The 15,293-nt window shown below is 41.7% G+C and overlaps 1 protein-coding gene across 4 annotated transcripts in view; it reads left to right on the top strand.

The window, feature by feature from the left end:
- tmem117 (transmembrane protein 117) overlaps positions 1-15,293 on the top strand; it is a 471,225-nt gene that overhangs the window by 95,661 nt on the left and 360,271 nt on the right. The gene's annotated exons all lie outside the window — the stretch shown is intronic.

Consider the following 15,293-nt stretch of genomic DNA (forward strand, 5'->3'; position numbering starts at 1 on the left):
ATTTATCAAAAAATGACAAATATTCTGTCTATTGATCAAGTAATTATCCAAAATGTTGACCCCTCACTAAAGTCAGTTCCTTAGGTATAATTAATAGGCCAAATTTTAAAATTACTTTAGAATACTAACTTGGCTTAGTATTCTGATACAGCACCAGGCAGGTAGGGGATTTGAGGTAGAGACATGGCTCCCATGCCACATGACCCCCGATGCAGCAAACTTAAGGTGTGTTTAGTAGCTGGCCATAGTCATACATCATATAAACAAGCAGAGGGATCTTGGTGTCCATGTACACAGATCTCTGAAAGTTGCCACCCAGGTAAATAGTGCGGTGAGGAAGGCATATGGCGTACTGGCTTTTATTGGTAGAGGAATTGAGTTCCGGAGTCCTGAGGTCATGATGCAGTTGTGTAAGACTCTGGTGCGGCCGCATCTGGAATATTGTGTGCAGTTTTGGTCGCCATACTATAGGAAGGATGTGGAGGCACTGGAACGGGTGCAGAGGAGGTTTACCAGGATGTTGCCTGGTATGGAAGGAAGATCGTATGAGGAAAGACTGAGACACTTGGGGCTGTTTTCATTAGAGAAAAGAAGGTTTAGGGGTGACTTGATTGAGGTGTACAAGATGATTAGGGGGTTAGATAGGGTTGACAGTGTGAACCTTTTCCCGCGAATGGAGTCGGGTATTACAAGGGGGCATAGCTTTAAATTAAGGGGGGGTAGATATAGGACAGATGTTAGGGGTAGGTTCTTCACTCAGCGAGTTGTAAGTTCATGGAATGCCCTGCCAGTAGCAGTGGTGGACTCTCCCTCTTTATGGGCATTTAAGCGGGCATTGGATAGGTATATGGAGGATAGTGGGTTAGTATAGGTTAGGTGGGCTTGGATTGGCGCAACATCGAGGGCCAAAGGGCCTGTACTGCGCTGTATTCTTCTATGTTCTAAGCCCTTTGGCCCACCATGTCTATACCAAACTACAAGTATACTAATCTCATTTACCTGCAGGGACCACGGTTAGTCCATAGCCAACTGTGCCCTGCCATTTTAAGAGCTCGTCCAGATGCTGCTTAAATGTTAAAAATCACAACACCAGGTTATAGTCACAGGTTTATTTGGAAGTATGAGCTTTCGGAATGCTGCTCCTTCATCAGGTAGCTTGTGGAACAGTATTGTAGGATACAGAATTTATAGTAAAAGCTGAAAGTGTCATATAACTGATGTGATGTATTGAACAGACCTAGATTGCGGTTAAGTCTTAACTCTCAACCCAATCTAAGTGATTTTGATTTCATTGATGTGTAAATCCCAGAATTCTGAAGTTACATTCCCAAGATAACTTAATGCATTGTCTGGACTTTTTTTTTAAAAAATTAAGGGTGTGAGGTCAAAGTCTGTCTGTATCCCAACCTTGAGTCTGATAGGTTCTGTTTTCAAAATAGGAATTCATAAAATGTCACATGGACTGACTGCCTATAGATTGTGCTTTTTGAGCACAATAGAATATAAATGCAAATTCACCCCATAGAGTTGTGTGTGGTAGCAGGAGGGGAGAGAATGTGCCTGGGAGAGTGTATGTGTGCAAGCGCTCCCACAAATGCACACTCTTGCATATGATTGCACTCTCACTCACGCAGACCCTCAGACACATGCACACCCTCCCAAAGGCAGATTGTCTGTGTGTCTCACACTCGTCTATGGGGGTGAATTTGCAGATACATTCTATTCTGTTCAAAAAGCACTCAAAGAATCTGCAAATTCACCCCATAGACTTGTGTGAGAAAGTGTGCATGTGTGTCTGAGTGGGTCTGCAGGAATGTGATCATGTGTAAGAGTGTTTGTGCATGTGTACTACACACTTGTGCTAATATAACACTCATGCAGACCCTCTCTGTCACACACTTGCACACTCTCTCAAGGCATATTCTCTCTCTCTCTCCTCCCCCTACCGCACAAGTCCATGGAGTGAATTTGCATTTGCAGGTACATTCTATTTTGTTCAAAAAGTGCGCAGTCTGTTGGCAGTCAGTCCAAGTGACATTTTATCAATTCCTACTTTGGAAATAAAACCATTCTGACTCAAAGTTGGGATACAGACTCTGACCTCACACCTTTTCATGCAGTGTATAAGTTGAGATGTCACTTTTTTTATTAAATGTTGTTATCTTGGGAATGTGACTTGAAAGAAGTTCTGGGATTTACTTTAATTAATTAATTGAAACCTGCAGCCCATTCTAAGTGATTAAAGACTTAACAGCAATCTAGGTTTGTTCAATACATTGCATCAGCTGTATGACACTTTGATCTTTTATTATAAATTGTCCTATGATTCTGCTCCACTAGCTACCTGATGAAGGAGCAGTGCTCTGGGAGCAGTACTTCCAAACAAACCTGGTGTTGTGATTTTTAACTTTGTCCACCCCAGTCCAACAGCAGCACATCCATATCATGCTTAAATGTTGAGAGTACCTGTCTACAACCCTTTCAGGCTGCGCATCCCATAATTCCACCATCCTCTAGGTGAAAATAACATTTCTCAGATCTCTTCTAAATCACTTATGCTGTCTGATTTTTGGACATGTCTGTCTGACCCCCATGAGGAAAAGATTCTCACAATCTATTGTGTATGTGTCTCATAATTTTGTATATCTCAATCAGACCTCTCACCACTGTCCCCACACCTCCACGTTAATGAACACTTATGGCCAAGTCATATGCCTAAAATTGGATCAAATGATGCCCCTGCACTAGTGGAACATTACTAACATCAGCAAATGTCCCCCCTACTTGTGGTCTACCAACCCCAGTTCAAATTTGTGGTGATGAAATTATAAAATTTCTCTAGTTCCTTGGGTAATGTTCATGTTAGTCTTTTTCAATAGGCTGATTTTTTTTTTTGCAGCTGATAACTTTTATTCACAATATAATGAAACCATTTTAGGAAAAACCCAACTAATTTATTTTTCAACATTTTATACTGCACCCCACCCACCTTGATTTTACTTTCAAAAGGCAGTTTGGCCACCTGAAATTTTTTCAGTTAAGGGTTCTTTTATGGCCTTGAGCAACTTCACTGAATTACAGAATCCCTGGTTTGTTCAGGATGCTAGGCAAATATTACCACTCGGTTTTTTTTCATCGTAAAGGTAAACCCAAGACCTGTCAGAAAGTCCTAATTAAATGTAGTGCTTCATTTTCTATATAAATGTTTATATTTTCACTGAACACTTGCCAGACAATTCTCAGTGCCAAGAGGCACTGTCATTTTTTTAAGCAGAATCGAAGTTTTTTTTCTTTATTGGAATGGATTCTTAATCCATGTTGATATTAATTGTTTAAAGGAAGTCTGAAAAGGTTATAAGGCTATCATTGAGCTATGAAAGCAGGTATCCAGGAAGTTAAACATTTGCATTTCCAACATCCGTAGTATTTTGTTTTTATTTGAAGTTAGTCTTACTTTGTTTCAAAAATGAAGTCCATTTTGTTCAAACTTCTGTTTATTCCATAATGTGTGTGGGCCAATGCATGTACATGTTAATATAAATAAGCAATATGTAGGTTTATTATCTTGCAGCTGTTGCAGAAAATAGCACTCTCACTGTGACTCTGTACAACTCATTTGTACATTCAAGATTTGAAATTGGAGGAGGTGATGAGTTACCCTACTGTAATTCACACTTATTTGTACATGAGGCCAAGCTTCAAAATTGCAAGAAAGACTATCGGACTGGGAATAATTGTAAAGCACTTATTTCTATACCAGTCATGTAGGTAAAAGAAATTACTGGGCCATAAAGTGTTAATGAAAATTTGTTGCATTCTTGACCCATTACAGCTGGGTGCCATTATGATTCCTGAAAGCTGTTTTGTAGAAATGCTAATCTGTTTAGTCTCTTGAGAGCAATCCCCATTCCAACCATCACTGACTTGTTGGTCAAGCTCAGCATTAATGTCAGGGAGCACTACTTCACAAAACTTGTATTGATATCACTTGCCCTGCCGACCATTATTTTAATTAGAAATATATTGAATAGTTAACTCTAAGTTACCCGCTTATTTCACTCCTTTCGTAAAGTCAGAGGGGAAGGTCTGGTAAATTTTGACATTATTGCAGAAAGGCTACAAAATAAGATGAGATCTCGTTGAGTTAGTCTATTAGCTTGAATAGAAGATTGGCTAACTTCGAGACAATTAAGGTAAAAGAGGGCATTTTCAGGAAGGTAACCTATAACAAGTGGATATTGCAGGGATTGTTGCTGGGACCACAATTTTGATACAATATATATTAGCGACTTGGGTAAGGAAAGAATATGGGAGAAAGTGAGGACTGCAGATGCTGGAGATCAGAGCTGAAAATGTGTCGCTGGAAAAGCGCAGCAGGTCAGGCAGCATCCAAGGAGCAGGAGAATCGACGTTTCGGGCATGAGCCCTTCTTCAGGAATCGAGGAATCCATTCCTGAAGAAGGGCTCATGCCCAAAATGTCGATTCTCCTGCTCCTTGGATGCTACCTGACCTGCTGCACTTTTCCAGCAACACCACATTTTCAGCTAAGGAAAGTATATGGCCAAGTTTGTGAACAATACAAAAATAGGTGGGAAAGCAAGTAATGAGGGTGTTTACAGGGTGTCTAAAGAGGGATATAGACAGGTTAAAAGTGGTCAAAGCTTGGCAGCTGGAATATAATCTGAGATTTTTCACTTTTTAGCTCAAAGATTATAAGATCTGATTATGATTTAAATGGTGACAGACTGCAGCACAGAGGGATTTGAAAGTCCTTGTGCATGAATCGCAAAAACCTAGTATCCTAGTTCATCAGGTAATAGAGAAGGAAAATTGACTGGCCTTTCCTTCAGAACAAAAGGAGCATAAACATAGTGAAGTCTTATTAAAGCCATACAAGGCACCAGTCAGTCAACACCTGTAATACTGTGAACGGTTTTGGTCCCCATATCTAACGAAGTTAAAAATCACAACACCAGGTTATAGTCCAACAGGTTTAATTGGAAGCACACTAGCTTTCGGAGCGACGCTCCTTCATCAGGCAATCGCCTGATGAAGGAGCGTCGCTCCGAAAGCTAGTGTGCTTCCAATTAAACCTGTTGGACTATAACCTGGTGTTGTGATTTTTAACTTTGTACACCCCAGTCCAACACCGGCATCTCCAAATCATGATATCTAACGAAAGTAGTCTAGAGTGTTGACCTGGATTGAATAGGTTGGGCCTGTACTCATTGGAGTTTAGAAGAATGTGGTGAGCTTTTGAAACAGATTCTTAGGGGCTTTTCAGGGTGGATGTGGAGAGTTTCTTTGTCCCCTTTGTGGCAGAGTCTAGAGCCAGGAAGCATAAACTCAGAATAAGAGGTTACCATTTAAGACCAATGAAGAGGATATATTTTTGAGGATAGTCAATATATGAAATTCTTTACTGAAAAAAATCTGTAGAGTCTGTGTCTTTAAGAAAATTAAGAGCTGGACAAACAGATTTTTAGTTAGTAAGTGACTCCAGGGTTGTGGGGTGGAAGGTGAAGTTGAGGATTCAGATCAGCTATGATCCTTCATTGAATGGTGGAACAGTCCCAATGGGCCAAATACGCTACTTCTGCTCTTGAGTCTTGTTTTATTACAGATCTTGTGGTTTGTCTCTAATAATTATAGGATATAGATGTTAACCTAGTGCCTAGCAGTTTTGGAACTACCTACAATATTCAAGATGGGCTTGACCAGTTTCCATGTAATGCCTGATACTTCTATGCAATAGATATGGCTGTGAGACTCCGTATTCTCTTTCCTTTGTTAATTCATCTGCAATGTCCGAATATGCAAAGTGTCAGGATTACTATCATTTGTAGCCATCTTTCAACTTCACCCTAATTAGTTAAAGTCTATGCATTTAACTGTATAGACAGGATTCCATGGTGAGGTTTCTAGCCATGCCACAAGTCTGTTGGTAACGAATTTGAAAAGGTGAAAGTTAACTCAGCCACTTAACTCTTCAAAGAGCATCAGTTGCCCGGAGGTGGGGGATTCCACTTCTCAATTAAGTGGAAACCTGCTTCGAAGAGGCACCAGCTAAACTAAATTAAGAGTTTTGAGAAGAGTTTGTAGCTCAGGTTGAGTTTCTGGATGTAGGTTTGCTCAAAGAGCTGGAAGGGTTTTTTTTCCTTTGAACCTTCGAACAAAAACAAACCTTCCAGCTCAGTGAAAACTAAATCACCTTGGAGTTTACGCCCAGGTGAATACCAGGCTCTAATGGCAAGAGGGTGGAATGGGAGAGGGATTAATGGTCTTGCTGGAGAAGCTGAGAGAGATTTCCTGGATGGTCTTTTCACAGCTTCTAACCAGCCTGATTTGGGATATACCCCTGCAGATCTCATCCACAGGGGTGGGTTGATAGTGAAATTTCAGTTCTGCTGCTTTGCATATTCTGCTTAAGTCCTCTTGTTGGTTTATGCAAAAACAAAGTACTGAAGAAACTCAGCAGGTCTGGCAGCATCTGTGAAGAGCAAGCAGAGTTAATATTTTGAGTCCAGTGATTTTTTTTTTTTTTGTTTCTCATCAGAACTAAAAGCAGCTGGGAAAAGGTGGTATTTATGCTGATGATGGGGTTTGAAGTTGAGGGTGGGGGAGAGGACTGAGATGGATACATGGAGACTATGCCAAGAGAGAAAGAGATGGAGGGCAGCAAAAAGGGTTGCTAATAGTAAGCTGGGGAAGAAGTAAAAGCTGAATAGGTGATAATGGGAACTGTGAATGGTTGAAAAATTGGTCAGCTGTGTTGGGACAACTCGTGCAGAACAGGATCTCTGGTGGGTATTTACACTACACTCTGAAATTGTTAAACACAGTCAGTGCCAAAGGCTGTAGGCTACCTCTGTAGAAGATGAGGTGGTGTTTCTTCAGCTTGTGTTCCTCCAGCTTGCTTTGAGCCTTAATGGAGCACCAGCCTGGAGCAGGCCTGAGACCGAAATGTTGGCTGTGGGAACATGACGTATTGAAGTGGCAGGAAGCTCAGTATCCCTTTTTAAGGACAGTGTATAGCTGTTTGGCAAAGCATTCACTCAATTTACTTTCGCCTCCAAACATAGGAGAGCGCATTGTGAGCAGCAAATACAGTAGCCAAGATTGAACTAAGTGCACATAAATTGCTTTATCTGGAAGATGTCTGGGACCTTGGATATGGAAGAGGGAAGTGGTAAAAGAGCAAGTGATGCACTTTGTGATTGTGTGAGGTAGTGTTTGGTGTAGATGCAGGTGTCCCCAAGGGAACGGTCCCCGCAGCATGCTGACGAGGGAGGGGAGTATGTGTCTGTAGGTGGCAGAACTGGCAGTTCATGGTCCTTTTTGTTTGGATGCTGGTGAGGTGCAAAGTGAGGACTGAGGGACCCCATTAGTGTTGTGGGAGGGAAGAGAGAGGATGAGGGCAGAGGTACAGGAAATCAGACACAGCTGACAGAGCTCTGTCAGCCATGGTAGTGGGGAATATTCTGTTGAGGCTCTCCCTGTGAAAAGTGGCATCATATCTTATTCAACAGGAGGAGAAACCAAAGAATAAAGGAATCTGTCAGGATGCATAGCCAAGATAATTATTGGAGTCAGTGGGTTTCCAATGATATCGGTGGCCAGCCTATCCCCAAAAATAAAAATAACTGTCAAGAGAAGAGAGGAGCCAGAGGACCAGGCGAGGGAAGGATGGAAATTGGAAGCAAAATTGATGAAATTTTTCCAATTCCAGAGAAGAGGGTATTAACAATGCCGTCATTCTGGCTAAGTTTGCAGATGATACAAAGATAGGTGGATGGGACAGGTAGTATTGGGGAGGCTGCAGAAAGGTTTAGACCAGTTAGTGAGCAATGAAGTGGCAGAAGAAATATAACTTGGGAAAGTGTGAGGTCATGCACTTTGGTAGGAGGAATAAAAGCATGGGCTATTTTATAAATGGAGTGAAAATTCAGAAGTGTGAAGTGCAAAGAATTTCTCATCCATGTTTCTTCGAAGGTAAACAGGCAGGTTGAGTTGGTAGTTGGAAAGGCAAATACAATGTCGTCATTCATCTTGAGAGGATTAAATAGAAAACCAAAGATGTACTTCTGAGGCTTTATAAAGCTCTGGTCAGACCACATATTTTTTTTTTTTTATAGAGTATTGAGTAATTTTGGGCCCTGAAATGGGTCCAGAGGAGGTTCATGAGAATGATCCATGGAATGAAATGCTTAATGTATGAGGAATGTTTGAGGACTGGGACTATATTTGCTTTGAGTTTAGAAGTGTGATGGTGATCAGACTGTCCAGTATTCTGTAAGTTTCAGAGTAGATGTTGGGAAGATCTGTCCATTGCTAGGAGAGATGAGGGCACAGCCTTGGAGTAAAGGGAAGACTCTTTAGAACTGAGATAAGGATAAACTACTTCAGCCAGAGATGAGTGTGTGGAATTCATTGCAACAGCCTTCAGTGGAGGCTGGGTCATGAGTGTATTTAAACCAGAGATCGATAAGTTCTTGCTTGCCAAGGGGATCAAAGATTAAAGGGGAAACTGGGGTTGAAGCGTCTGTCAGGGATGATTTGAATGGTGGAGCAGACTTGATGGCTGAATGGCCTAATTTCTGTACTATATCTTATGGTCCTATGCTCAGGAGAAAGAATTAGAAATATACAACTGGAAGGGTTTTGTGTTGTTCTTTTTTTCCTCCAAATATAGATTCAAGAAAAAGGAGTGAGACAAAAGGAGATTTGAATGAAAGGCAAGATATTTGATAGCGTAGATGGCAGGAATGAGTAAATGACAAAAGGAAAGGGGTATGTAACGCAGGAAGGGGTACTTATGACATTAAAGAAGGAAAAGATGATCCAGGGCAGAAGTAAATGACAACAGCTGAACCACTATCAGAGCTGAGTAAATTTGAAATGTAGTAATGATCTAAAATTATTGAACTTAATTTTAAGGCTGAAACATTGTAAAGTGCCTAGACATCGTGACCTGTTCTAAACTTGTTTGTCCCGTTATCTTCCCCAATTACCTATATCACCGTTGATCATTTGATCACTCCTGCTATCTGCCCTATCACAGATCTTGTCCACTTGTCCTTTCTTACCACATAAATCTGACTACTTCCAGTTGAATAGTTATTGGTCTGATGTTAACTCTTGTCAGTATTATTTTGTTATACTGATGTAAGTCGAATGTGTGCTATAGATGTGTATCACCTTGCTTTAAAATGGAAACCATGTTGATTTTTATATCAATCCAGTTGACTATCTTTTATAGTTTTCAGGGCATTGTTCCTTTTGCCTAGAATCTCATTTTAGGATTACCATATGATATCTGGGCCTGAAGATTTTTATATATTTTTATACCCTCTGTCTAACTCTGGTATTAACCAGAAGGCTAAACCATACATGTGGTGATTTTTTGATTTTTATACATGATTTTGATTAGTTTCATTGTCCAATTATTCACTAATAGGAATATCCAAAATACTTTTAATCACATCTTAATCTATGCATAGAAATATACAGGAGTGCAAGAAACAGTTGTGATATATCACCTACTTGACTCAAACAGTACATGACCTTGGGATGAAATAAATCGTTTTAATTTTCTTGTGACACTGCCTTGTTTTAAAATGTTCCATCTGCACAATGAGCTGCTGACAAATCTATGATGCAAAACCATGTAACATTATGCAAACTAATACAGTATAATGATGCAGTGTTGAGTACAAGACTCCATGATACCAGTGACACAATTCTCATAATATTGTCTCTCGAGCATGAAAGATCATAACTCACACTCCAATTATTTTTGAGATCTCTGCAGTTTTTTGTCTTTGGAGCAATATTTTATTAGCTATCTTGAAAATTCAATTCTAAAAGAGCAGAATAAACTTGATTGGAGGCTCTTCATTGCTTTAATTTAAAGTGGCCACACAGTGAACAGAGCAAGTTTCTGAACTAACTTGGTTTTTTTTCTAATGGGATCATTGAAGTAATAACAAGTGCTAAAGCAGCAAGGGCATTAAGTGGCATTAGGATGACCGTCATAATTTTATTGGAAAGTAATTCCTGGCAAGGTTCTTCTTGACAGTTGCAGGTCTTTTGAAGCCCTTCCAGAATTTCCCCTCGTGTTTAGAGATTTTCTTTAATTGTCATGCAAGTTGTCACTGGACTTAGTTGCCAAATAGCTGTGAGCAAATAGGGTGTTGGGCACAAGGGTCTCATGGCCGTAGTTCATTAGAGCAGCTGATAGGAGTCATACCCATTGATGATTTTCATAAATGGACGATCATGTCACCCATCAGCAAGAAGTTTACAAATGTCTGTGGCATTCCTGATGAACGGTTTTTGCCCGAAACATCAATTTTCCTGCTCCTTGGATGCTGCCTGACCTGCTGTGCTTTTCCAGCACCACTGATCTAGACTCTGGTTTCTAGCATCTGCAGTCCTTGTTTTTATCTAAAATGTCTGTGGCATGCTTGGCTAATGAATTTAGTCAGTCCAATTTGCAACTTGGCTAAGAAGTATCACCAGGTTGACTGGTTTTCTTCACCTTGATCAAGATGAAAAACTTTTAGTTCTAATCATTTTAAGCCTAAGAACTAGGAGCAGGAGTTGGCCATCTGGTCCTTCGAGCCTGCTCCGCTGTTCAATACGATCATGCCTGATCTTTTTGTGGACCCAGCTCCATTTACCCACCTCTCACCATGACCCTTAATTCCTTCACTGTTCAAAAAAAAAATCTATATCTGAGCTTTAAAAACATTGAGGGAACCTCAACCACTTCACTGGGCAGGGAATTCCACAGATTCACAACCCTCTGGGTGAGGAATTCCTTTTCAATCAGTCCTAAATCTGCTCCCCCTAACTTTAGTAACTGCCAACCAGAATTGCACTCATTTATTCCCGCACTTTGCTTTATGTTGGCTATCTAATCATCTATTGATGCTAATAAATTGCCTGTAATACCTTGCAGCTTTATCTTTCTTTTTGCAACAGCCTTTTGAGTGGCACATTGTCAAATGCCTTTTGAAAATTTAGGTACACCACATCAACTGGGTCCCCGTTCATTGTTTGTAATATCTTCATAACATTCCAATAGATTAGTTAAGCATGACCTGCCTTTCATGAACCCACGCTGCATCTGCCCAAAGGGCCACTTTCTATTGAAATGCCTTGCTATTTCTTCCTTGATAATAGACTCCAGGATCTTCCTCACTAGAGGTTAAGCTAACCGATCTATCATTCCCTATCTTTTTGTCTACCTCCTTTTTTTAAACTATGGCATCACATTTGCTGTTTTCCCAATCTGCTGGAACTGCCCCAGCATCCAGTAAATTTTGAAAAATTACCACAAGTGCATTTGCTATTTCTCCCACCATCTCTTTGTACCTGGGATGTATTCCATCCGGGCCAGGAGACTTGTCTCCCCTTGGCTCCTTCAGCTTGCCCAACACTAGCTCCTCTTTAATAATGATTTGTATCCGGATCCTCACCTAATTGTCAATTACTGTCATATTATTCATGTCTTACACTGTGAAGACTGACCTAAAATACCTGTTCAACGCCTCAGCCATTTCTTCATCTCATTACTAAATAGAACATAACAGCGCAGTACAGGCCCTTCGGCCCTTGATGGTTCCACAGGTCAGTGCAACAATCTGAAGTCCATCTATCCTACACTATTCCATTCTTGTCCATATGCCTATCCAATGACTATTTAAATGCCCTTTAAAGTTGGCAAGTCTGCTACTGTTGCAGGCAATACGTTCCAAGCCCTTACTACTGAGTAAAGAAACGACCTCTGACATCAGTCCTATATCTATCACACCTCCATTTAAAGCTATGTCCCCTCGTGCTAGCCATCACCATCCAAGGAAAAAGGCTCTCACTGTACAATCTATCTAATCCTCTGATTATCTTATGCCTCAATTAAGTGACATCTCAACCTTCTCTCCAACAAAAACAGCGTCCAGTCCCTCAGCCTTTCCTCTTAAGACCTTTCTTCCATACCAGGCAACACCCTAGTAAATCTACTCTAAAACCTTTCCAAAGCTTCCACACACTTCCTATAATGTGGTGACCAGAACTGCACACAATGCTCCAAGTGCGGCCACACCAGAGTTTTGTACAGCTGCAGCATGATTTCATCGTACCGAAACACAATCCGTCTACCAATAAAAGCTAACACTGCATGCCTTAAAACCCTAACAACCTGTGTGGCAACTTTCAAGGATCTATGTACCTGGAATCTCTCTGCTCATCTATACTAACAAGAATCTTATCATTAGCCCAAGACTCTGCATTCCGGTTACTCCTTCCAAAGTCAATCACTTCACACTTTTCTGTATTAAACTCCATTTGCCTCCCCTCAGCCCAGCTGTACAGCTTATCTAGGTACCTCTGTTACCAACAACAACCTACATCACTATCCACAACTCTACCAACCTTGGTGTCATCTGCAGATTTACTAACCCATCCTTCATTGCCTTCATCCAGGCCCTTTATAAAAATGACAGTGGACCCAAAACAGATCCTTGCGGTACCTCACTAGCAACTAGATGAACCAGGATGAACATTTCCCATCAACCACCACCCTCTGTCTTCTTACAGCTAGCCAATTTCTGATTCGACCGCTAAATTACCCTACATCCCATGCATCCATATTTTGTGCAATAGCCTACCGTGGGGAACCTTGTCAAATGCCTTGCTGTAATCCATATAGACCACATGACTGCTTTATTCTCATCCACCAATTTGGTCACCTTCTCAAAGAACTCAATAAGGTTTGAGAGGCACGACCTACCCTTCACAAAACCATGTTGACCGTCCCTAATCAACTTATTATAAGAGGATTTATAATTGGTATAACTCTTTCCAATATCCTCCAGTCTTCTGGCACTATTCCTGTAGACAATGACGACATAAAGATCAAAGCCAAAGGGTCTGCAATCCCCTCCCTGGCTTCCCGGTGAATCCTAGGATAAATCTCATCCAGCCCAGGGGACTTATCTATTCTCACACTTTCCAGAATTGCTAACACCACCTCTTTATGTACCTCAATCCTATCTAGTCTAGTAGCCTGTATCTCAGTATTCTCCTTGACCACATTGTCTTTTTCTAGTGTGAATACTGACGAAAAGTATTCATTTAGTGCTTTCCCATAAGTCCTCTGACTCCATGAACAACTTCCCACTACTATGCTTGATTGGCCCTCATCTTTCTCATCATCCTTTTTATTCCTGATATAGCTAGAGAAAGCCTTGGGGTTTTTCCTTGATCCTATCTGCCAACAACTTCTCCTGTCCCCTTTAGGCTCCTCTTAGGTCTGCCTTTCAGTCTTTCCTGGCTAACTTGTAACTCTCAAGCACCCTAACTGCGCATCACCTCTCATGCTAACATCAGCTGCCTCCTTCCTCTTGCCAAGAGATTTAACATCCTTAGTAAACCACGGCTCCTGCACTCAACTTCTTCCCTGCCTGACCGGTACATACTTAGCAAGGACTTTCCGTAGCTGGTCCTTGAATAAGCTCCACATTTCTGTTGTGCCCAGCCCCTGTAGTTTCCTTCCCTATCTTATGCATCCTAAATCTTGCCTAATTGCATTGTAATTGCCTTTCCCCCAGTTATAACTCTTGCCCTGCGGTATATACCTATCCCTTTCCATCGCTAAAGTGAACAAAGCTGAATTGTGGTCACTATCACCAAACTGCTCACCTACCTCCAAATCTAACACCTGGCTGAGTTCATTCCCAGTGCCAAATTCAATGTGACCTCTCCCCTCCTTGGCCTGTCTACATACTGTGTCAGGAAACCCTCCTGCACACATTGGACAAAAACTGACCCATCTAAAAGATAATATTCCCAGTCAATATTTGGAAAGTTAAAATCCCTCATAACAACTACCCTGTCACTCACTCCTATGGAGGATCATCTTTGCTATCTTGTCCTCTACATCTCTGGAACTATTCAGAGGCTTATAGAAAATACCCAACAGGATGACCTCTCCTCCTTTCCTGTTTCTAATCTCGCCCCATACTACCTCAGTGGATGAGTCCTCCAACATCCTTTCTGCAGCCATAATACTGTCCTTGACCATGTAATACTGCCACCCCCCTGCCTTTCCATTTTCTCTGTTCTAACTGAAATATCTAAATCCCGGAACCTGCAATAACTATTCCTGACCCTGCTCTATCAATGTCTCTGAAAAGGTCACAACATCGAAATCACAGATACCAACCCATCTGCAAGTTCACCCACTTTATTCCGATGCAACTGGCATTGAAGCAGACACACTTCAAACCAACTTCTTGCTTGCTGGTGGCTTCTTGCGATCTAGAAATCTTAGTCCTGATTTCACTACTCTCATTCTCCTGTATATGCTAACTACAACTTCGGTTCCCATCCCCCTGCTGAATTAGTTAAACCCACCCGAAGAGCATTAGCAAATTTCCCCCCCCCCCCCCCCCCTGCCCCCAGGATATTGGTACCCCTCTAGTTCAGGTGAAGACCATCCTGTTTGTAGAGGTCCCACCTACCCCAGAAAGAGCCCCAATTATCCAGGGATCCAAAACCATCCCTGTAGCCACTTATTCAACTCCTCCCTCTCCCTATTCCTTGCTTTATTAGCACGTGGCACAGGCATAAGAGATAACAACTGTTTGTTCTAGCTCTAAGCTTCCACCCCAGCTTCCTGAATTTCTGCTTTAAATCCCATCTTTCTTCCTACCTATGTCATTGGTGCCTCTGTGAACCATGACTTGGGGCTGCTGTCCCTCCCCCTCAAGGATCCCCAAAACACGATCAGAGATATCACTAGCCCTGGGAGGGAACACACCGACTGAGTCTCTCATTTCCACAAAACTTCCTATCTGTCCCCGTAACTATGGAGTCCCCAATGACTAATGCTCTGTTCCTCTTTTTACCTCTTCCCTTCTGAGCAACAGGGACAGACTATGTGCCCCATTTCTTATCCCTGGCATAGGTTCCCCCCCGCCAATACTTTTCCAAATGGTATACCTGTTGAGGGGAGTGGCCACGGAATCCTTGCACTGCCTGCTGGTTCCCTTTCTGTCCCCTGACAGTAACCCATCTACCGCCTTTTCTTACCTAAGGTGAGACTACCTCTCTAACTCTTCTCAATTACCCCGTCTCCTCCGTCTCCGAATTGATCTGAAGTTCTTCCAGCTCCAGTTCCCTAATGCGGTTTTTGAGGAGCTGGAGTTGGGTGCACTTCCCACAGATGCAGTGAGGAGGGACAACCAGTGACCCTTGCCTCCTACATTCTGCAGGAGGAACATTCAAC

This window comes from Chiloscyllium plagiosum, unplaced genomic scaffold, assembly GCF_037043375.1.
Source record: "Chiloscyllium plagiosum isolate Xiang-an unplaced genomic scaffold, Cpla_swu_hap1 HiC_scaffold_19, whole genome shotgun sequence".
In the NCBI taxonomy this organism is placed as follows: Eukaryota; Metazoa; Chordata; class Chondrichthyes; order Orectolobiformes; family Hemiscylliidae; genus Chiloscyllium; species Chiloscyllium plagiosum.